We start from the raw sequence: 23047 nt of genomic DNA on the forward strand, positions 1-23047 counted from the left end.
GTGGCCCTTTGTGCCATATAAGGATGGCCTGGCTTAGCCCTTCTTCTAAGGAGCACATCTGCCTATATTTCTCATTGACTTTGGCTACCTGCTATTTAACAAGTGCCATTGTTGATTGTTCTAGTAGTCTTGCTCTGGCCACTTATTCATTCATTTATTTACTTTATTTGTTGCATTCCTATACCGCCCCATAGCCAAAGCTCTCTGTGCGGTTTACAGACGTTAAAACATTAAAATACAATTTACGAAGTTTGTACTTATACATATGCTAGAATTCTTATGTCTGAGGCTATGGGCTGGGCTGGGGTGGGGCCATAGCTCAGTGGTGGAAAACATACTTTGCATACAGAAGGTCCCACCCCAAGTTCAGTCCTTGGTGTCTCCACTTAAAGGAGCCTTTCCCAATCTGGAATCCTTCTAGGGATGTCAGAATTCCACCACGGAACTCGGTGAGGCCAAATGCCAGTGCATTCGGCCCCCCGAAATCCGTGGCAGAACGAAGCCCCCACCCCCCCACCCCACGAAAGGCGCACGAAACGGAGCACTTACCTGCTGCCGTCCACTCTGACTTGCGAATGGCAGCGGCGTCTGTGGCTGCCATTCGCTTCCTCATTATAGCTGTGATAAGCTACGTAAATAATTACGTAGCCTATCATGGCTAACGCAGGGATGCCATTTGCGTTCCCTTTTTAGCCGTGATAGTAGGGATGGGGGAGAATTTCTCCCCGAAACTTCAGGGGGCCGAGTACCAACATATTCGGCCCCCTGAAGTAGTTTCGGGGAGAAATTCTCTGCCCCCCCGCCCTCCGCCCCCCCCCCCGGGATAGGACTTACCTTTCCTGAATGTCGCTCCCGGTGGCGGGTCGCAGCGGCGGTTTGGCAGGGCTTCGACAGGGGCAGGGGCGGCAGCTGCCGCCATTCCAAGAAAAGTAAAAAAAAACACACGCCCCCATGATAGGCTACGTGACGATCAACGTAGCCTATCACGGCTAGATTTGCAAAGTCAGCTGTGATAGGCTACGTAAATCGTCACGTAGCCTATCATGGGTGACTTAAAAAAAAAAAAGCGCATACGGCTAATGGCGGCCCCCATAGGGAGCCGCCATTCACGTTCCTTATTTGGTCGCTGTAGTCTATGTAAACATTACATAGACTACGGTGAAAATAAGGGCAACGCTATTTGCGTTGCCCTTATTTTCGCCGTAGTCTACGTAAAGACGCAATTTGCGTCCCTGCTAGCCAGTGGCCGGATGTCCGGCTGCTGGTGGAGCTGGCTGGAGGCTCCGCAAAATCGCTGCAGAGCACAGCCAGCCAGCCAGAATTCCGGGGGGGGGGGGGAGGAACGGAGCGCCTCCCCTCCCGGCCAGGATTCCGGGGGAAGGGATGGAACGCCTCCCCCCCATCAGCATAATCCGCGAAAGGTAAATACCTTTCGTACATCCCTACAATAAACAGCCGGGCAAAAATAGTCTATAACAATATGAACCATGAACACAAACCAAAGTTATGTCAAATGTATATCTCCAAACAATATTGTTTAATACAAATAAATACCAATGTAGTAAGAATCTAGCAATTTCAAATATATCAGTACCTAAAGAAATAAAATGTGTATATATAAAACCTAAAAAATTTAACATAATATGCTAAACATGTTTCGACATCAGTCTTCATTAGTGGCCTACAAGAACTACAAAGCAAAAGTATAAATCAAATGCAGCAGTAGGAAAATATCAAGAAGATAATAGTCTACAAAGGCAACTGATACCACATGGCCTAATCTCTAGTACATAAATCTTTGACAGGAGGGTTGAGTAAATCCAACCATGCAACTTAAAAAAGTATGTTAATCGTAGGCATGCTGGCAATTCACAAACAATAATAATTAGCATCATACAGTTTATCAGTTGCCCATCCTACAAATGATTCCAAGACTCACTGCTTGCTTAATAATCTGGCTATCCAAAAAAGTTAGCAACAGTTAACAATATATAGAAAAGGTGCAGGAAATATCTTTCTCCTCTGCTTTCCTGAAACAGTTTCAAGGCCACATGTGAGCAATCAGTCTGCCTAAAGCACTTAAGGGTGCAATTCTATGCATGTTAAGACAGGGGGGGAAAGGTCTTACAATTCCCAGCATGCTCTAGCCAGCATGGTTGGCTGAAGGGATGATGGGAGTTGTAGGAGTTTTTCTCTGCCAAAATATGCATGGCATTGCTCTGTAAATGTACTAAGATTTGTACCAAGACAGTCTATAGTCTCATTCATGTGTGAATCACATGAATGGGAGTGTAAGTGGTTACCAGGAATGCCTCTAGCACCTGGCCTGTTGCAGGCCCTGCCCATATGTCTGCATCGGGAAAGACTACATGCAAGAAAGGGTTTATGGAAGCCTACGTGTGAGCAGTTACACATTATCCCCCCACCAGAATGAAGACATGAAAAACAATGTATTGGTTTAAGAGTCACAATTTCTTTGCCAGTAAGGATTAAGCATTATGCCTCTAATATTGCACACATTAAGCTTTCCCCACCCCAAACTGCGCATATTTAAAGATGTGCATTTTTTAAACTCCCTTTTTTACTCAGAAAAAAAGGCAGCAAAATGGCGGGCACTTGTTGGATGGGGTCGTGGTGAGTATGGGAGGGTGTGAATGGGCATGAGCGAGGACAGGGGTTCAATGGATGTGGTCTGGGGGTTGCGGATCGGGGGGGCAACAGATTATCCGGACCCGGTCAGGTGCCTGTGACATCCCAAACATCAAGGCAGGCTGAAGGAACCCTGGCCATGCTAGCCCACCTGCTCTGGTCAGCATTCAATGGACTAGAGCAGTCTTTCCTAACCTGGTGCCCCTCAGATGTTTTGGACTACAACTGCCATGTTCCTGTCTATTGGATATGCTGGCCAGGGCTGATGGGAGTTGAAGCCAAAAACATTTGGAGGACACCAGGTTGGTTCCTGCTGTTCCATCTCTCCCTTTGCTGCAGCTTGGTAGAATGGCAGCTAAAAGATGATAGTTGAGGGAGAGCAGGAGCTAGCCAAATGGTGTTACCAGCAATTGCTGCTGTTGTGAAAATAGAATTATCATTGACTATACTTTTTACATTTCATGGCCATCTGACCCCATAGTTTACAGTGCGTAAACTCTCTCTCTCTCTCTCTCTCTCTGTATATATGTGCACCTGCCAATTGAGGACAAACTGTCATGCATCTGATGAAGTGGACTCTAGTCCTCATGCTTATTCTGCAATAAATAGCCTTTATGGTGCCACAAGACTCTTTTCTTGTTTTGAAGTTTAATTTAGTTTTGCTTTTATTACTCAGGCACACATTTCTTTCAGTACTGGAAACTGACAAGAACTTATCCCAGATTCAAGGTCCAATCAATACACGGGGTGACCAGAGCTGGGCCAATGGATACAAGCCCCATGCACTGATTGTATCCATTTTAAGAACATCAGATCAGCGCTTTAACCTCATATCTATAAATGACAGAGCCAGTGTGGTGTAGTGGCTAGAGTGTTGGATCAGGTCAGGAGATCTGAGTTCTAGTCTCCACTTTGCCATGGAAACTCACTGGGTGACTTTGGGCCAGTTACAGACTCTCAGCCCAGCCTACCTCACAGGGTTGTTTTAATTTTAATTTTAATTTAATTTTATTTATTTATTTATTTCATTTCTATACCGCCCAAAAGCTGAAGCTCTCTGGGCAGTTCACAAAAAATACTTTTTTGTGAGGATAAAATGGAGAGGGGGGTTAGGTATGCCGCCTTGGGTTCTTTAAGGAGGAAAAAGGTGAGATATACATATAATAAATTAATATAATAAACAAACAAGTAAATAAAGGCATTTTGTTATTTCTTTACTTGCATCTTTATCCTGTCTTTACAAAGTTTTCCTTGTTTGAACCATCTTTAACCATAATAGGGCATTACCATTTCTTTTCCTAGACTCAAGTCAGCTGAAACTATTTACCATACCAAAAATGTCTCCAGAATCCAGATTCCAGAACAGAAGGCATAGCTGAAACACACCAAAGGCCTGATGCTTTAGAGGCTGCTGGAAATATTCAGAAAGGCATGGCAAGGGATTTACAGAGTGGTTGAGCAGTGTGCATGACAAAAAGATGTAAATTATTGGTATCATTTTAAACTGTATTTTCAGCTTGAACCCTTGTTGTTTATATGGAATAATTACATTTCCTATTTCCTTTCAAATCTATTTCCAGGGTCATGTGAATTATGCGTATGCGTAGCATTCAAATCTACATGGCACAAGCCCTTGGGAGTCAATGTATGCTCATGCAGCCCCTGTTCATTTTAATGGGTCTTGCATGGGAGAAATCCTTGGTAGATTTGTTATCACAGTTGTTATTCCTCAGATGAAACACGCTGTGGATCTAGGGGCTACCAGTATATAGCCTCCTTTCAGCTCTTCTACAGTTCTTCTTCCCCTCATAACTGTAATCAATGGCTTTGAAACCTCTGAGAACTTTCATGTCTCCTTGGTGGGCAATCTACATACAACAGTTCATTGTAAAGTTCTCTTCATTTCAGAAAAATGTACAAGGCTGCAAAATAAAAGCATAAGGTGGAGAGGGGTAAGGGGTAATTGGTGTGTGTGTGTGTGTGTGTGTGTAAAATATCTCTGAGTCTTTTGCTTTAATGGGCTGACTTTTTTTTTTTTTAAGTGTGTGGGTGTTTAAAAAGTGAGTCTAATAAGGGTCTTTTGAAGCAGACAGACTTTCAAATTATCTACTCTAGCCAAAATGAATGTTAATATGCTTTATTTTGTGACACTGCATCCAATTCAGGGAATGCTTGAAGAGGGGGAGGGGATGATATTGTGCAAAGTAGCCATGTTGTTCATGCCAGCTTGCTGCCCACAACTTCAACCCTGGGTTCCTGCTTTCATGAAGGACCCTTTGCATAACGTGCATAGATCTTCTTACACATTACTTCTGAACACACAGCGACTGGGGTTGGGGTTGGGGTGGCTAGCAGGTTCAATCTTGCTTCCCTCTCACATATATACTGAACCCATTTGGTGTGATGGTGGTCAAAGAGAATTTATGTGCCTAAGAAGAGCCAGTGGAGGCTGGTGGCTCCGATTTTGGTGGTGCTGCAAATCCATTCTGGGTTTCAGTCAGAAGCAACCAGAACTCTAAAGGACCTATCCAAGGTGCTGAAACATAGCCCCAATATAGGTTCAGCACCTTGGTTACTCAGGCTACTCATTCCCATGCTGTTTGTATGCTGACTGGGGTGAGCAGTGTGGGAAGTGGTGTGGGGGAATCCCCAGTTCATCTCTGATCTCTGATCGGATATAACAAAGGGATTCCCCTTTGTACCACTTGACCTCATTGTTGGAGAGAGGCAGGACCCTGCATAGGCCAGATTTGGCACAGGATGGTCTGGATTAGCCCCGGGGGCCAGAGGTTGCCCTCCCCTGCCCAGGGCCGATATTGCTATTTTTACTACTACTGTCATTTTTTGTTTCTGTTGTTATTAGATTTTTTAGTTTTAATGATGGTTTCTTATGATGCATTTAGGTTGGCTGTATATTTGACGTTGCATACTGTACTTTTTAATTTCTATGGAAGCCACCTTGTGAAGGCATGTGCCTCAAATGCCAGCTTATAAATGTCCAATATCTGAGTGCCAAGTTAGATATGACACAGGAAATCTTATGATCAAGTACTCCTATTCATTTTTTTTAAAAAAAAACCCTGTTAATACTGGCTGTGTGAGCCCCCTGATTTGGATAGGGAGAGTGTATTAACCTTTATCTCAGCTGCCATTTTCCCAGTTAAAATCACTCAAGATGGGTCCCCCCCATTGGTAAAACAGCACATGGAAAAGGGTTGAACTCACCCTCACCCAATGTCACTGTCCTAGTTGGAAAAGCCCGCAGCTGCTGCTAACTGTTTTAAAAAAGAACAAACATTGAAAATCCTGCTCACACATCACCTGTATTATGCCTAGGAATGTATGGACTGTGTAAAATCCACTCCGTCCGTGTTTCACGGATTGTCAGGCGCCTTTCATTCCGTCGTCCTCTCACAGATGGATGCTAATTATTATTATTTCGTCATGCAGAAAAATACACAAATAATTACGTAAGAGGTTTCGTAAGAATTTACATAATTTACCTTAGTACGTAACATGTAGCATATTGTCCCCCATTCCGTTCAACTTTTCTTCAGCAGAAACATATGTATTTTCCTACAAATGAATAAGTGTAAATTTTGGGAAAGTTAAAAAAAAGAAAAGAAAAGAAAGAACTGAAAGTCCACGGACTCCGTGTGGCATGATGGTGTTGCCCTGCAGGTCAGATTCTTAGAAATCTGAGCTCATTTTAGTTGGTCTTGAATTTCTCCAGCATCCCTAATTGTGCCTTGTTAGTTGTTACATCTTGAGTTTGATTTAAAAAAACGCAAAAAACTATTTTCCTTTTTGAAGCTTCTGTGCTTGACCTAGTTGCATGACAGTGACCTCATCATAAGAGCACACGTCACTATCTAAAGCAGGGGTGGGGAACCTCTTTCAGCCTCGGGGCTGAATTCAAATTCAGTGATGCCCTCAGGGCCTGCTTTCCAGTGGTGGGCAAGGCTGAAGCAAAGTGGGTGGAGCCAATTTTTTTTTTAAAAGCCAGCATATTCTAGCTTAATGGTCATACTGACAGTAACTTATGGGAGGCATTTCAACTTTTCAGAGGAAGAAATTGCAGACAAAATAGGAAACCACCCAATGATTGGTGATTGGGGGAAAAGGGGTGGGGCCAAGGGCTGGGTTGGGACTTCAGGGAGGCTGGATTTGGCCCCTGGGCCTGAGGTTTCCAACCTCTGTTCTAACAGAACAAAGCCCTACGATCCATATTAGATTATATGCGTGCCAATAAAACTAAGGGTGCAATCGTATGCATGTTTAGACAGAGAAAAGGCCTACAACTCCCAACATTCTCCAGCCAGCATGCTACCCCTCCCACTTAACCCCAAGGCTGGCTGGGGAATGCTGTGACTGGTAGGCTAGCATGCATAGGATTGCACCTTTGGGTACTTTTGTAAATTACACTGATATACTGGATTAGTGAGCTGTACTTGTAGGCTAGCATACATAGGATTGCACCTTTGGGTACTTTGGTAAGTTACACTGATATACTGGATTAGTGAGCTGTACTTAAAACTTCCTGAAAATAACAATGGAAAAGAATTATCGGTAGGACTAGGAGAGGCAAACCAATATTTTCAAAAGGTGATGAATGTTCACATTTCACTGTTTGGATTTTGATGTTGAACGCTAAGAACTGATATTTGATTTCAGTATTTAAATGTTTTGTTTACTCATCTGTTCAAGAAGATGCTTTTTCCTGACTAATTGCTTGAATGTAGGAAGTTAGTACAGACATTACTACATTCCACTGCATATTGTTCAGAGGCACCTGAACAATATCCAACACCCTTAGCCCGCTGTTGGATACTATCAGAAAACAGGGTAGGCTGGGATATATCAGAAGAAGAAACACGGTAGTTCTCTTACAATAAATAGCACACCGATTCACATCACAAAGAACTGCAGATTATGTAATTGTACACAGTCTTTCATGAAATATAAAGTGCCCAAGTAATATCCAGAAACATATGCAGTACAGTTATCCACAATTCATTAATCACCCCATGACCATACTGGCCTGTTAACAACTTCATCAGTAAGTAATTTAGTCTCCAGGAAGAAGAAGAGGATTGTTCCAAGATGATTGAATAATGGCTACAGTGATGGTAGGGATAGATGAGAAATTCATTTCAGTTTCTTTTTGCTAGGCATATTGCAGGTGCCCAGCTGGGTCTGGGAGTCCATTGGACTCTCCACCTGCTCATCCTGCTGAACCCAGCTCGGGGAGCTGCCACCCCTGCCTGCCGAATTGCTTGCACAGCCGGGTCTAACTGGACCCATCTGCTCATGTCCAGGTGCCCCCTGTCCTCCATGCAAGCCACCATTTTAATGCAAGATGGCAGCTCTAGCTTTTCGTATATCTAATGTTGTGCACAACGGTGACTGTAAAAGGGCCATTTCCACATTAGAGGCCTCTAATGTTGCGGAATTGGCCCTTTATGGGCACAACATTGGGCGCAACATTAGATATACGAAAAACTAGAGCTGCCATCTTGCATTAAAATGCTGGCTTGCACGGAGAAACAGGCAGCTGCAGGGTGCTCCTGGACTGCTTGCCGAGCCCTCCAGGGGCTCACGGGGCCCAGCTTGTGTGGGCAGGTGGCAGTGGTGGCTCCTCAAGTGCCCACCAACCACAGACTCGGGTGAATCTGTCCATCCCTAGTTTTTGTCAGGGGTGTTTCTGAGTGCAGGGCGTGGGATAGCAGTTCAGATTCTGAAGGAGAACCATCAGATATGGGGGGAGGTGTTTTCCCAGGCTAGTCCAGATATGAGTAGGCCTGCTTCTCAGGTTACAAATGTACAGATGCTGAGCTTGAGGGTCCCTCCTCACCCCGCCCCCCCGTGAGAGGTAGCAAACAGGAGGTTGACCTAATAGATGCCAGGTGCACTGCAGACGCAGAGCAAAGACAGACAAGGCAGGGGCAGAACTTTGACGGTCTACCCGATTGGCCTTGCATGAAAAGCTGTGCTTACAGGCCTCATGACAAGAGAGGGACCTCCCCCCTTAAGTTAGGCTAGCAAGACCACCTCCCTCTTCAAACAACAGGCAATTCCCATAAATTCCATTTGAATCCCCTGAAAGCATTCCTTGTAGATGGAGACTCTGAGAATTTGCATCTGTATGACCCTGTGAAGTAATGGATTAAAAGCTGTAGACTGAAGCCTCTGGTCTGTGTATATTTGGGCATGAAATGAAGTGGAGGCTAAGGGAGTCCTGACAGGTTTTTTGCCCAAAATTCATCCCATTCACACCTTCAAGAACCAAACACAGACACAATCTGCTGTCTGAAGTCCATACATTTCCAAATTGAGATTGCAATTTGTGCAAGAACCAAAAAAAAAAGTGTTTGAAAAATGCACATCAAAAAGTATGTACATTTCAAAAATGTGCAAAAACTTTTTAGTCAATGGGGAAAAATGTATACATTTCAAAAATGCACACAATTAATGTGTGGATTTGGAAGAATGTGCATGAAAATAGGCATGAATTTTTATGTAAAAAAGACCACAATGATAACAATCCAATATGGATACAAATCAGAATGAGCTCTGGGGTGGAAATCAGAGAACCCTGACAAACTCAAGTTTTTCTGATTCACAAAGCCCTACACAAAGATAAAGATTAGTCAACCAAGACTGGTATATTTGGACTGTTCAGGTTCATGCTCAGATTTCATGATTTAAGCACATGCCAATATGGATAAAGGACCAAGATCTTATTTTTCTGCTGTCGTTTATATTAATAGGTTGATTTGGGTCTTGATTAGTAATGAGCACTGCATCTGGAGAATATTCACTATCAAATTGAGCAGAGGAGAACTTGGGGAGGTGAGATTCGTTTCAGCTCCACCAACCTGAGGTTATTTTTTGGTGATTTCATTCACAGCAGTTGTAAAGAAAAAGCTGATGCTATGTAATAATAAGCAACATGATATTGTTGCTGACTTTATCGGATTGGAGTCATTTAGCAGCTGCACTACATAATCTAAATAAGCTTACCATAGGTAGGCTGTGGTAGTTTGACTAATCAAAAACAGGTGGACTATTTGAACACAGAAGGCAGTAAGAGGAATGCTGTTTCAGGGTTTGGCAGCTAATCATCATAAGAAGATCATTTACAGAAGCTGGTAATTAAAGATCCTATCTATATGAGCAGAAAATGATGTGTTTGGGCATAGAAACCAGCTTTTATTTTTAACCAGAGCAAAGCAACTTATCATTCTGAGAATGAAATTTCATTTTCAGAACGGCTTGGAAACAGGAGCAGAAGCAGATCTTTCCATCACGGATATTTTCCACTCTATCTAGCTAACATAAACTAATCATTATGGGACTGGAGGGCATCCAAGATCTAGATGCAAGGCCTACAGTTCATCTCTAGGTTGATGGCTCACTCACCAAAGCTAAGCAGTCTTCCCAGATTTTTTAATGGGGATTGCTGGTGGTGATCTTAGGATGCTTCCTAGAACCAAATGAGCAATGCACATCAATGATGATATAAGATTGTTCTGGGAGAAGTGGCAGCATTGACATATGTGGAGCAGAACGCACCAGGAAACTTCATGGGTAGGATCCAGACTTAGGGTGCAATCCTATGTCCCCTAGACAGTGTCTGAAGGACATAAAAATTTTTGGTTTCCTGGCTCTGAGCTTGAAGACAGGAAACCACGCTCCCCTCTCCAATCTGTGCTCAGCAGATAAAGCACGGAGATGGGGGAAAGGGGGCATTCCTGGGGGCAGGGAAGGGAGGAGGCCAGGGCAGCTGGCTTATGCCTTTTCCTATTGCCTCCCTAGCCTCCTTCCCTCCCCAAAGCCTCCACTAGATGGCTGAAATCACCCATCTAGCTAAAATGCAGAGAAGGAGGCACAAGGGGCCTCCCTCTCTGCATAGGATACTCATAAGCCTTCAAATTCAGAGGCTTATGAGTACCCAGGGTAGATCCCATGGGACTGCAACCATGAATTTATTTAATTTCTTTTTTAAAGCCATCCAAGTTGGTAGCTGTCTTAGGGATGTCGGAGACTTTCTCCACGAATCTCTGGGAGGCCGAATGCCAACGCATTTGGCCCCCCGAAATTGGTGGAGAAACAGTCCGCCCCCCCATCTCCCCAGGATGGGACTTACCTTGGTCGAATGTCCCTGGCGGCGTCGGGTCCTGGCGGCGGTTCGGTAGCGGTTCGGCAGCGGCGGCCGGTCTTCTGACCGGCCGCCGCCGCCACCATTTCCAATTGTAAAACAACAACAACAACAACAAACGTGATAGGCTACGTAAAGATTTACGTAGCCTATCACGGCTAGATTTTCAAAAAACACTGTGATAGGCTACGTAAATGTTTACGTAGCCTATCACGGCTGACCTTGGGGAAAAAAAAGCGTGTATGCAAATGGCGGCGCCCATGGGCGCCGCCATTTGCGTCCCTTATTTGGGCACGTGTAGTCTACGTACATAAACATTTATGTAGACTACGGCGAAAATAAGGGCAACGCTATTTGCGACCCGGCAGGAGCAGAGGATTTGTGGCCGAAGGGACGGGGCGCCTCCCCCCCGGCCAGAATTTCGGCCGGAAGGACGGGGAGCCTCCCCCCCAGCCAGAATTTTGGCGGGGAGGGATGGGGCGCCTCCCCCCCACCAAGAATTTCGGGGGGAGGAACAGAGCGCCTTCCCCCCACTGCGAAGCAAGCTGCGGAACCATGTAAGGGACTTTCATCCATCCCTAGAAGGTTCTCTTTATGAGAACCATAAATGGCTGCATTTAGCTTAAACTAAGACATTTATGGTTGCAAATGGCATACTGGACATCATTTGCATCCGCAGTCAATCCCCCTCAGCCAGCTATATGGCAATGGCAGCTGTATCGCTGGCACTTTGGAGCTGGCAGGTGGCTCTGTGGAATCACCGCGGAGCGGAGCCAGCCAAAGAGGATTCTGGGGGGAGGAATGGATTGCATCCCCCCAAGGGTGGATTCCCGGCTGGAACGACAGGTAGGGAATCTGCCCATCCCTAATGTATTTTGGGATATTGTCCAAAATCATCAGAAACCTCACACCCAACTTGGCCTTGTCTTGCATTTAGTGGAGTGGTGTAGTATTGGAGAAATAACCAAGCTTCTCAGATGGTGCCATTTTCTTCATGAGAGTCAAGGCTTTGAACTGTTGTGCTGAGGCTCCCTTAGTGTCATGGAGGAATATACCTTCCCTTTGGAGGAAGACGTCTCCTTTACTATGAAATCTTGTTCTGCGTATAAAGGTTTTTGTGCATGTGCCCTATCAAAGTGCATCTTGGGAGCTGTAGTTTGGAATCATGGGGTGCAGCATGATGTCATGCATCACCATGTTAGGTTTCCACATGGCCTGCCTGCATGATGATGTAATGTGAACTTTACTCACTGCCACTGATCACTGGTATGAAAATGGACCTGTAGAGTCCTCCTCCTCCACTTACTTACTTACTTAATTTATTTATTAAATTTCTTAAATGCCCATCTGGCCGGTCACCCATCCACTCTGGGTGATGTACCATAATACAAACAGTTTAAAACAATAAAATTACACATTAAAACATCATTTTCTGAAATTTCCCTAGCCCACCCCACCTGAACAATCAAGTTTTCAACACAGCAGAAGCTCATTAAAGAGGGGACATGGTGGAGTTCCCTAGGGAGGGAGTTCCACAGAGTGGGGGCCACCAGAGAGAAGGCCCACCCCCTCATTCTTACCAGCCTAGCTGTCCTAACTGATGGAACAGAGTGAAGGCCATCCGAGGCTGATCTTGTTGCCCGGCCTGTCTGGTGTTGCTGGAGGCACTCCTTAAGATAGGCTGGGCTGGAACCATATAGGGTTTTAAAGGTCAAAACCAATGCCTTGAATTTGGCCTGGAAAACAACTGGTAGCCAGTGCAACTCCTCAGCACTGGAGTGATGTGGTCTCGCCGGTGGCTGCTTTTAATCAGGCAAGCCGCCACGTTCTGTACTTCAGAGCCAGAGTGGTGATGGTGGTGGTGATGATGAGGGAAGCAGCAAAGGAGATTGCTTCAAGTACGGTTTTGGGGGGATCTAGGTGGTAGGATGAGTGAAAACTTGAGGGGGGTGTTCTATGTACTACTTTACTGTAGGGATGTCCATCGCTATGGAGTCTGGTCCTTTGGGGGCTTGACGGACTCCCACTGGGACGGACTCCCACTGCACCCCTGGATTGGATTGCCTTTATGAGCCAAGCCAGGGGTTTCTTCCTAATATCAGGGAACATTCCCCCCTTTTGTCTAGAGACTTCTGCAAAAGGGGGAAAGTTCCCCCCACTGCTGTGCATACCCCTCACACCATCCTTGCCAGTGTCAGCATCTGGAAGGAGAGCATGAGGGGTGTGTGCATGGTGGTGGGTGGTGGCAGCGGGAAGGGAGCTGTCCATCCCCACTGCCTGCCGCTGGCACCATGCACACTCCTCATGGTCTCCTTGCTGATGCTGACACCGGCTAGGAGAGCGCAAGGGGTGCATGCAACACTGGTGGACGGCGGAGGCAGGGAGGGACAACTCCCTTTTTGCCACTGCTGCTGGTGTCAGGAGCGGCAGGCGGTGCCGGTGTCAGTGGCAAAAAGGGAGTCACCCCTCTCTGCTGCCACCACCCACCAGCACCACATGCACCCCTTGTAGTCTCCTTGTCGGTGTCAGGGTGCATGTGGTGGTGGTGGCACAAGTCCATGAGCTGGCCTGCCTTGCACAGGTCTAGTCAGGCCAGCTTGTGGACAAAGCAAGCCAGAGTCTGGGGGGCCAAGCTGTCAAAACCTGGTGGGCTTGAGCCCTGGATGGGTTCCTCTGCCATCCCTTTACTGTGCATACTTCAAAACTCGCAATCAATTCCAAACTTAAAGACAAATTCATTTTTTTCAAAAAATATATATTTAAGTTTCTGAACAATAACAAATCAATCCTTCCCACAACACCCCCCACAAAAAAGAAAAGTATTACAATATATCAAATACAGTCATACATATAAATTGTCAATATACCTGTAGGTAATAGAAGTAAATTATTGTATTTCTTATCAATGGTCTGTTTCTACATGAAATCAGAATTTGCTACACCCAAAATCCAATTGATTAGTTGGGGGTCCGTCTTCAACGTTCAAATCCTGGAAAAACATTAAAAATAGGTGCCAAATTGCTACAAATCATCTTTTATTTCTCCTTTAGCTACCCAAAGCAGCTGGTTAATTCCTCCGCCAGTACAACAAACCATATTATATCCAGATATCCGGAATGAGAGACCTTGAGCATTTTTCCAACTCCTTGCAAACTCAGTTCGTGCAGCTCCTACTAGCATCGCCAGCAATTCTTTATACTGCAGTTCCTCATTAGTAAACGGTGAAAAAACAGTAATAGAGTTTAATTTGGAATTACCATTTGTTTTGTTACATTACTCAGCCAGTCTGTTACTTCATGCCAAAATGGTCTAACCTTCGGACAAAAAATCCACATACGTTCAAGCAATCCCCTAAGCCACAGTTTCTCCAGCACATGTCCAATAACTCATTATTGATTTTATGCAGCTTTGTGGGCACAAGTGCCATCTATGGACTATTTCAACGCCATTTCTTTAGACTTAGCTGATCTAGACTTATCAGCTTGCGAGTACCATATTCTTGCCCATGACTGTTCTGATATGCTAATATTTAAGTTTGTTTCCCATGTCATCTTAGCACCCATATATTTATCATATTCCCCCTCAATAATAGCCTTATAGATGACTGAGACTAATCCCTTTTTTTAAAACTATACTCTTTAGTACAGTAATGATCAAACCTTGTAAGTGGTCTTATAACACATGACATATTATGCAAATAAGTTGCAAATTTATTAGTCTGCAATAATTGAAACCAGCTAGCTCTTATTTGAGAGGTTTTATCTTTTAATTGTCTTTTTGAAATTGATTTGTAGGCCCCTTCCAACCCTACTATTCTATGATTCTATGATTTTCCTCTTATAAATAAGTCTCGAAGGGCACAATCCTGTGGCTGCTAGTCAGCGGCTAGATGGCCATAGGATAGGTCGGTTCGAAGGTCAGTTCCCGAGAACCAACCTCCACCCTTCCTGTGCTGCCTCGTAAGCAGCATGGATTGGCCCCACACTCTGCACTCATAAGAGGAGTGCGTAGCAGTGAAAACGGGGCATTCCTCAGGGCGGGGAGGGCGGAACTGGCATTCTGACGCTTCCTATGCATCATCTGGCATCTGCCTGCCCCCCACCCTGCTCCGACTTCCCGCAGCTAGACAGTCAAAATCATCTGTCTAGCCATGAATGCAGGGCAGCTAAAGTGCGGAGGGAACAATCCCCTTGTACTGCTCCTGCCCTGCATTGGATAGGTGGTTGCCTCTGAGTTGGGAGATGGCTGCCTATCCCAATAGGATTGTGCCCTAAGTCTATAAATCCCAGTTTCTTTCCATGATTTATATTGCACATATTTAACTTGAAAATTAAAACTGGGATGTTCCAGAATGGGGCATAATGGGGGCATGGGAGGGGCTAAGAATTTCACATATTTATGCCATATTTGAACCAGTTCACTAGTAAAAGGGTTACGTATTATCCCTTTATTTCTTGGGAGTTTAGGTAGATATGGATAAGAAGCTGAGGTTAGTATCTTCATATCCTTCTATCTGACTGAACCTAATCAGGAGGGTTATCTGACTTTATAAGTTTAACAATTTGAGCTATCTGAAAAGCTTTGTAATATTTTATTAAATTCAGTACAGCCAATCATCCTCTTAGAGCAGGTCTATATTTTACACTATTAACAAAGCTTAAATGTTAAGTGCTCCCAGCAATAAACCTTTCCAATCTTTTTTGCCAAAGTTTTATTTTTTTTAAGCCTGGATACCAAGGAATATTTTGAAACAAAAATAAAACAATTGGTAACATATGAGCTTTTACTATTGTGAGCCTACCTAGTAAAGATAAATTTAATTTAGCCCATAATTTATTTTTTCTCTTATAGCATTAAAGCCATTCTTATAATTTCTATAAACTAGCTGATTAGTATTTTTTGTTAGCCAACTTCCTAGATATTTAAGACTAGAATAACAAAGATCTACGTTGCATATTCTGTTGATTTCTTTTTGTTACTCAAAGGAGATATTTATACTGAGAGGAGATATGATAGCGCTGTTCAAGTACTTGAAAGGTTGTCACAGCGAGGAAGGACAGGATCTCTTCTCCATCAACCCAGAGTGCAGGACCCAGAATCATGGGCTCAAGTTACAGGAAGCCAGATCAGGAAGCTGAACAGCGGAAAAATGTTCTGACTGTTAGAGTCAGGACAATGGAACCAATGACCTAGGGAGGTAGTGGGCTCTCCCACACTGGAGGCATTCAAGATGAGGCTGGACAGCCATCTGTCAGGGATGCTCTGACTTGGATTCCTGCATGGAGCAGGGGGTTGGACTTGATGGCCTTGTAGGCCCCTTCCAACCCTACTATTCTATGATTCTATGATTCTATACATAATAGTTTGGATTTTTCATAGTTAATATTTAATCCCGTATAGTAATTAAAATTTTATAGTATTTGTTTTAGGGGCACAGTACTTTTAAATGGATTTTCAAGGAGGAGTTATGTCATTGGCATATAAATTTATTTTATGCTGTCTTTTTTTATCCATATTCCAGTAAAGCTGATAGTTTCTCTAACTGAAGCTGCAAGCTGTTTTATGGCTAGAAAATATTAATGGGGATAAAGGATCATCCTGCCTTATACCTCTACAAGTTTCAAATTAATCATTAATTAATCAAATTAATCAAATTCTAATTAATCATTAATTAATCATCACTACTGAACGTGTGGTGGTGGCAGCAGAAGTGCAGGAGCTGGCCTGCCTTGCACAGGTCAAGTCAGACCAGCTTGTGGACAAAGCAAGCCAGAGTCTGTGGGGCCAAGCTGCCAAAAGCTTGGTGGGCTTCACCTCCAGATGGATTCCTCTGCCATCCCTTTATACTGTGCATACTTCAAAACTCGCAATCAATTCCAGACTTAAAGGTAAATTCATAATACATTGATCCAGGCTTGCTACAAAGTTGAGCATTACAAATGGATGAGTTTTGATTAAGGAAGGAAAGGAAAGGTTCCTCCTGTGTAAACACCGAGTCATTGCTGACCCCTAGAGGGATGCCTGCTTGCGCTGGCGTTTTCTTGGCAGACTGTAGCGGGGTGGTTTGCCATTGCCTTCCCCAGTTGTGACTACCTTTCCCCCAGCAAGCTGGGTACTCATTTTACTGAACTCGGAAGGATGGAAGGCTGAGTCGACCTGAGCTGGCTACCCGAGACCCAACTTCCACTGGGATCGAACTTACGTTGTGGGGAGAGTTTCGGTTGCAATACTGCTGCCTACCACATGAAATTTGGCAGCATCGCTACCCGCAACATGACATTTCACATGCCTAAATGTTGTGTTTCATTTAATATGTGTCCATTTACTTTTTATTGGCTTTTGGGTAAAGTATTGGAGACCCCCCTGGAGACACGTTTTGCCCAGTCTACATGCAGAATTTTGTTTGAAAATCACGCACAAACAAAAGAACAAACTGAGCTTATAAGAATTGTCCTGAGAGGACAAGTCAGCTATTGCCATGAGACATGACTAATGCTGCTTTGGAGACACCCTGCCCCCTCTCTGATATGGAGAAATCAGCTCTAAGGTCTGGTCCTATAGAAATATGGAGCAGAATTTATCTGGAGTGTTCAAATCCACACTGGAAGTTGGTAGAGCTGTATGGGCATGTGTCGGGAGCCATTGGGGGTCACTGTACAATCCCACAGATGTTCTTACTTGCTGAGCAACAATAGCCAACCATAGTTAGGGCTGGTTAAGGTGAAGGAAAGGGAATCAGGACAAGGGCTCTTTAAATGGCTCAAGGACTCTGAGGGAGAAGGAGGAAGCGGGCCAGGGGGTACAGGATGAATAGTGGATGCTTGGGACAGGGAGCAGACACATATAGCTGGAGTGAGCACCAGGAAAAGAACAGAAAGGGGCTGGTAAGAAGGCTAAATAACAGAAGCCTGGCTGCTAGCAAAATTAGAAGATGCTATCCAGTGTAGTCAGGAAAACACAAGAACAAGTGAACAAGAAAAGACTTGCCGATTTCCACAGTGGCTTCAGTAACAGATTATCCTGACTCTGCTACTGCTTACCTATGGCTGGCATCGTTCTGTAGGCATATCTTTATTGCTCTATGGGCATTCACCCTGGTCCCACAGCTACTTACCCACACCATGGACCTTCATCCTGAGGTATACTTACTTGTATTGCATTGTAGGAATCTAGCCTGATCCTGCAGCTACTTACTACAATCCCTGAGCAATGAGTCTGATCATGCAGCTACTGGCTGGAATGATCCTGTGCTATAACAAGAGTTAATGAAGTTGCTCCATTTTTGTGGTCATGTCATGCATTTTGGATGAAAATAGGAGAAAGAGACATGCCCCCTCAGATGGGCACCCTGTGACTGCATGTGAAGCCTTTGTTACTTGAAACCCTTGTCTCTTGTTTGATAGGAATGTACAAAAACACGTTAAATTTCTCCATAAACAGGATAGAAAAAAAAGTGAGATCTAAAAGAATTGAATGTATGTGGAAGTGAAACTGACAGATTTGTCTATCCCTAATACAAACTCAGGAAACGTTTTCCTTTTCTGTCTTTTGTGCTGATAGGATTCATAAGGGTGTAGCATTTTCAATGTAATGCATATATCCATTCTTGTGAAGAGATGACAGTCTTCTCTGACCTTCTTTTGCACTCAGTGAGATATATTTTTTTGCTGAAGATAGGAATGGCAAAGATTTTTTATCCATCACCTACCATCCAAACACTCCTTTCTGCTTTATAATGAGGAAAAGAGGAATCTTCAAGGAGGCCATAGCCAATGATTAGTTGTCCTCATTACCTGAATCACGAAGCGAGTATATTTAAGCAGTTACTTTTGTATCCAGGGAATCTTTCTTCCTTAAAAGAGAAATAATATTTTCCCCTTCTTTAGTTAGGGCAATTTTATTGGGATGACATTTCCCCCAAGGCCTATTAACCACCCTGAGAAAGTATAACTTTTATATTAATTAAGTGTGTGTGTGTGTGTGTGTGTATATATATATATAAAAATAATTTAAAAATTCCTGTGGTCATGTCAAAAGCTGTCTCCTCTCCCATTAAAAAGTGAAAACCACCTTGAAATAGTGGGCTGTAATTGCTCTGAAGATGCTCTGATGACAGTACCTCTTATAAAGTAACAGACAGAGTAAGCCCAAAGTGCCCAAGAACAGCTGGAGAATTGCATAATAAAGCAAGGAAGATTATGATTTGTAGATTGCGTAATGGGGCAACATTTCAGTCTTACATAAAATCTTTCTTACTGACCAGTGGCTGATAATGTAACTCAGTGTGTCCAATCAACTAAATTATATTTGACCCATGGGCACAAAGAGAACTGGCTAATGCATGTAATACCATAAACACGTCCATCACCTAATCATAGAATCATAGACTAGGAGGGCTGGAAGGGGCCTACAAGGCCATCGAGTCCAACTCCCTGCTCAGTGCAGGAATCCAAGTCAGAGCATCCCTGACAGATGGCTGTCCAGCCTTGTCTTGAAGGCCTCCAGTGCAGGAGAGCCCACCACCTCCCGAGGGAATTGGTCCCATTGTCGTATTGCTCTAACAGTCAGGAAGTTTTTCCAGATGTTCAGCCAGAATCTGGCTTCCTGTAACTTGAACCCATGATTCCGTGTCTTGCACTCTGGCATGATCAAGAAGAGATCCTGGCCTTCCTGTCTGTGACAACCTTTCAAGTACTTGAAGAGTGCTATCATATCTCCCCTCAGTCTTCTCTTCTCAAGGCTAAACATGCCCAGTTCTTTCAGTCTCTCTTCATAGGGCTTTGTTTCCAGTCCCCTGGTCATCTTTGTTGCCCTCCTCTGAACCCTCTCCAGTTTGTCCGCATCCTTCTTAAAGTGTGGTGCCCAGAACTGGACACAGTACTCCAGATGTGGCCTAACCAGTGCTCAGTAGAGGCAAACTAGTACTTCCTGGGATTTGGAAGCTATGCTTCTATTAATACAGCCCAAAAGAGCCTTTGCCTTTTTTGCAGCCACATCACATTGTTGGCTCCTATTCAGCTTGTGATCGACAACAATTCCAAGATCCTTCTCGCTTGTAGTGTTGTTGAGCCACGTATCCCCCATCTTGTAACCGTGCATTTGGTTTCTTTTTCCTAGGTGCAGAACTTGGCATTTATCCTTATTAAATGTCATTCTGTTGTTTTCTTTCTACCCAGTGCTCCAGTCTACCCAGATCACTTTGAATTTTGTTTCTGTCTTCCAAAGTATTAGCTATCCTGCCCATTTTTGTGTCATCTGCAAATCTGATCAGCATTCCCCACACCTCCTCCTCCAAGTCATTAATAAAAATGTTGGAGAGCACTGGGCCCAGGACTGAGCCCTGTGATACCCCACTCATTGCCTCTCCCCAGTTTGAGATGGTCCCATTGATAAGCACTCTTTGAGTCCGATTCTGTAGCCAACTGTGGATCCACCAGATCGTTGTTTCATCTAGCCCACTTTGAGCTAGTTTGCTCATCAGGATATCATGGGGCACTTTGTCGAAAGCTTTGCTGAAGTCGGGGTATATGATGTCTACAGCATTCCCACAATCCACAAGGGAGGTGACTTGATCAAAAAATGAGATCAGATTCATCTGGCAGGACTTGTTTTTGACAAATCCATGTTGGCTTTGAGTATTCACTGCATTGTTTTCAAGGTGCTTCCAGATGGAATCAATAATAAGTGTTATGATCTGAACCATTACACTTGTGGGGTAGCCTTGGTAGGAGGAGGACGTCAGTGGAAGTGAACCCTAAAGTAAAATCTGGCTAGCAGTTGAGATATAACTCCTAACCAGCTAAGATATTCCATGTATAATGTTTGCCTACTGCAATTGTCCTGTTAGATTGTTTACCTAGTTCATGGCAAGGGTACAATGGCTGCAAGGTCAGGAATTCCAGACTATGTAGTGCATTGTGCATCATGTATACCTGGGTGACACATGGTTAGCATTTATTTATCGCCCACCCTCTAATGAAAGGCATCAAGAAATAGTTTTGAGAAGCATTAAAGGCATTCATATAGAATAAAAATGGTGTGAACAAAAGCTCTGTGTATGTTGATACCTTCTAACTAGAGCTGTGTGCAAATGGCCTCTCAAAATTCTCCAGCCTATTTGTGGACAGAGAAATTGGGCGGACAATTTCACTGAATTTCTCCGATGGCAGGAGGAATTCTCCAACAGATTATCACAGAGAGGGCTCACTATTGGCAGGGGTTGTTACACAGGTGCTTTCTTATTTCCTAAGGGTTATTGATTTATTGCACTGCTTCTGCAAGTGGCAACAACATCAACTGTGTTGAGGCTTCCACTTTTCTGAGGCAGAATTTTGAATCCTCTCTATATTACACATCTTTCCATTGCTCTGCAGCCTCCCAGGCCACCTGCACTTTCTGAGCTGAAAAGGCCCCATGGGAGGAATTGCCCCATGATAGCTTTAACTGAAGTGCCAGAAGCCATGGAGGCTACAGGCTGCCACAGAGATTATTGTACAGTCGCTAGGGGTGGACGAAAGTCACTTACCTTTTCTCGCAGCTTGTTCGCGGTGGGGGGGAGCGCTTCGCTGCTCCCCCCGCGAAGTTCAGGCCGGGGGGGGGAGGCTTCCCGCCTCGCCCGGCCGAAATTCAGGCCGGGGGGGGAGGCTTCCCGCCTTGCCCGGACGAAATTCAGGCCGGGGAGGAGGCTTCCCGCCTCGCCCGGCCGTGAACACGAAAGTAAAAAAAAAAAAAAAACAATGTCCCCTGATAGGCTACGTGACGATTCACGTAGCCTATCACGGCTAGATCTGGAAAGTCAGCCGTGATAGGCTACGTGAATCGCCACGTAGGTAGCCTATCACGGGTGACTTTAAAAAAAAAAAAAGCGCGTACGCGAATGGCGGCCCCCATAGGGAGCCGCCATTCGCGTTCCTTATTTAGTTGCTGTAGTCTACGTAAATGTTTACGTAGACTACGGCGAAAATAAGGGCAACGCAAATAGCGTTGCCCTTATTTTCGCCGTAGTCTACGTAAACATTTACGTAGACTACAGCCACCAAATAAGAAAGGGGAATGGCGGCTCCCTATGGGGGCCGCCATTATCCGTACACACTTTTTTTTTTTTTTAAGTCACCCGTGATAGGCTACGTGACGATTCACGTAGCCTATCACGGCTGACTTTGCAAATCTAGCCGTGATAGGCTACGTGAATCGTCACGTAGCCTATCAGGGGACGGTTTTTTTTTTTTCATTCATTGCAATGGCAGGGGTGGCAGCCGGTCGAAAGACCGGCTGCCGCTCCCGCCCCGCTCGAACACTGGACGAACCGCCAGCCGGACCCGCCGCCGGGAGGGACATTCAGGGAAGGTAAGTCCCGTCCCGGGGGGGGGGTGCGGGGGGCGGTGTGTGTGTGGAGGATTTCTCCCCGAAACTTGTTCGGGGGGCCGAACACGTTGGCGCTCGGCCCCCCGAAGTTTCGGGGAGAAATTCTCTGCCATCCCTATTAACAGTCCAGACACTCATGCACACTCCTCAGCCACCTCATAGGTAAGCACAACCCCAAATCCAACCCATGGGAATTTCTCTGAAATGTCTCCTCCTCTGAATTTCTTTTTGAAAGCAATTTCTTTTCTATTGAATGAGAATGGTATATATAAAAAAAAAAGTGGGAGAAATTTTCGGCACAGCACTACTTCTAACACTCTCCCTTCTGACTATACAACAAAGGACACCCTGGCCTGTCCACATCCCAAATTGCCCGAATGCATGAGTCAGAACTTCAGCCTGGAGGGCCAAATCTGGCCCACTTGGGGTCCCATTCCACCCCTCCAGGGTTCCACATATAGCCATGCCCCTTTCCCCCAACCACTGATCGTTTGGTGGTTTCCCAGCTTATGTGCAGTTTTTGCCCCATTCTCAAAGGTTGAAAAGCTGTGTTACTGACAATAACAATTTTAAGCTAAAATATGGTGGAATTTTGAGCTCCACCCCTTTTCCTCCCAACCACCATTGAAATGCAGCCCCCAAGAGTTTCTCCAAAATGGAATTCGGCCCTCGGACTGAAAGAGGTTCTGCACTCCTGCCTAATGCCATACTGTCCCGCTTGTAGGTGTGTCTATGTCTCTCATCAGGTGGAGCCCAGACCAACCTTCGTCCTGCATCTGTAGCCTTCATGCTGACTGGCTGGTGGTTGGGGCTGCTTTTAATCCCTTCCTATCCCTCCATCACATTCCTCCCAGTTGTCAGTGTGTGTGTGTG

The sequence above is a fragment of the Heloderma suspectum genome, chromosome 3, assembly GCF_057233095.1.
Source record: "Heloderma suspectum isolate Gila_16-S chromosome 3, 16-S_ref, whole genome shotgun sequence".
NCBI classification, from domain to species: Eukaryota; Metazoa; Chordata; class Lepidosauria; order Squamata; family Helodermatidae; genus Heloderma; species Heloderma suspectum.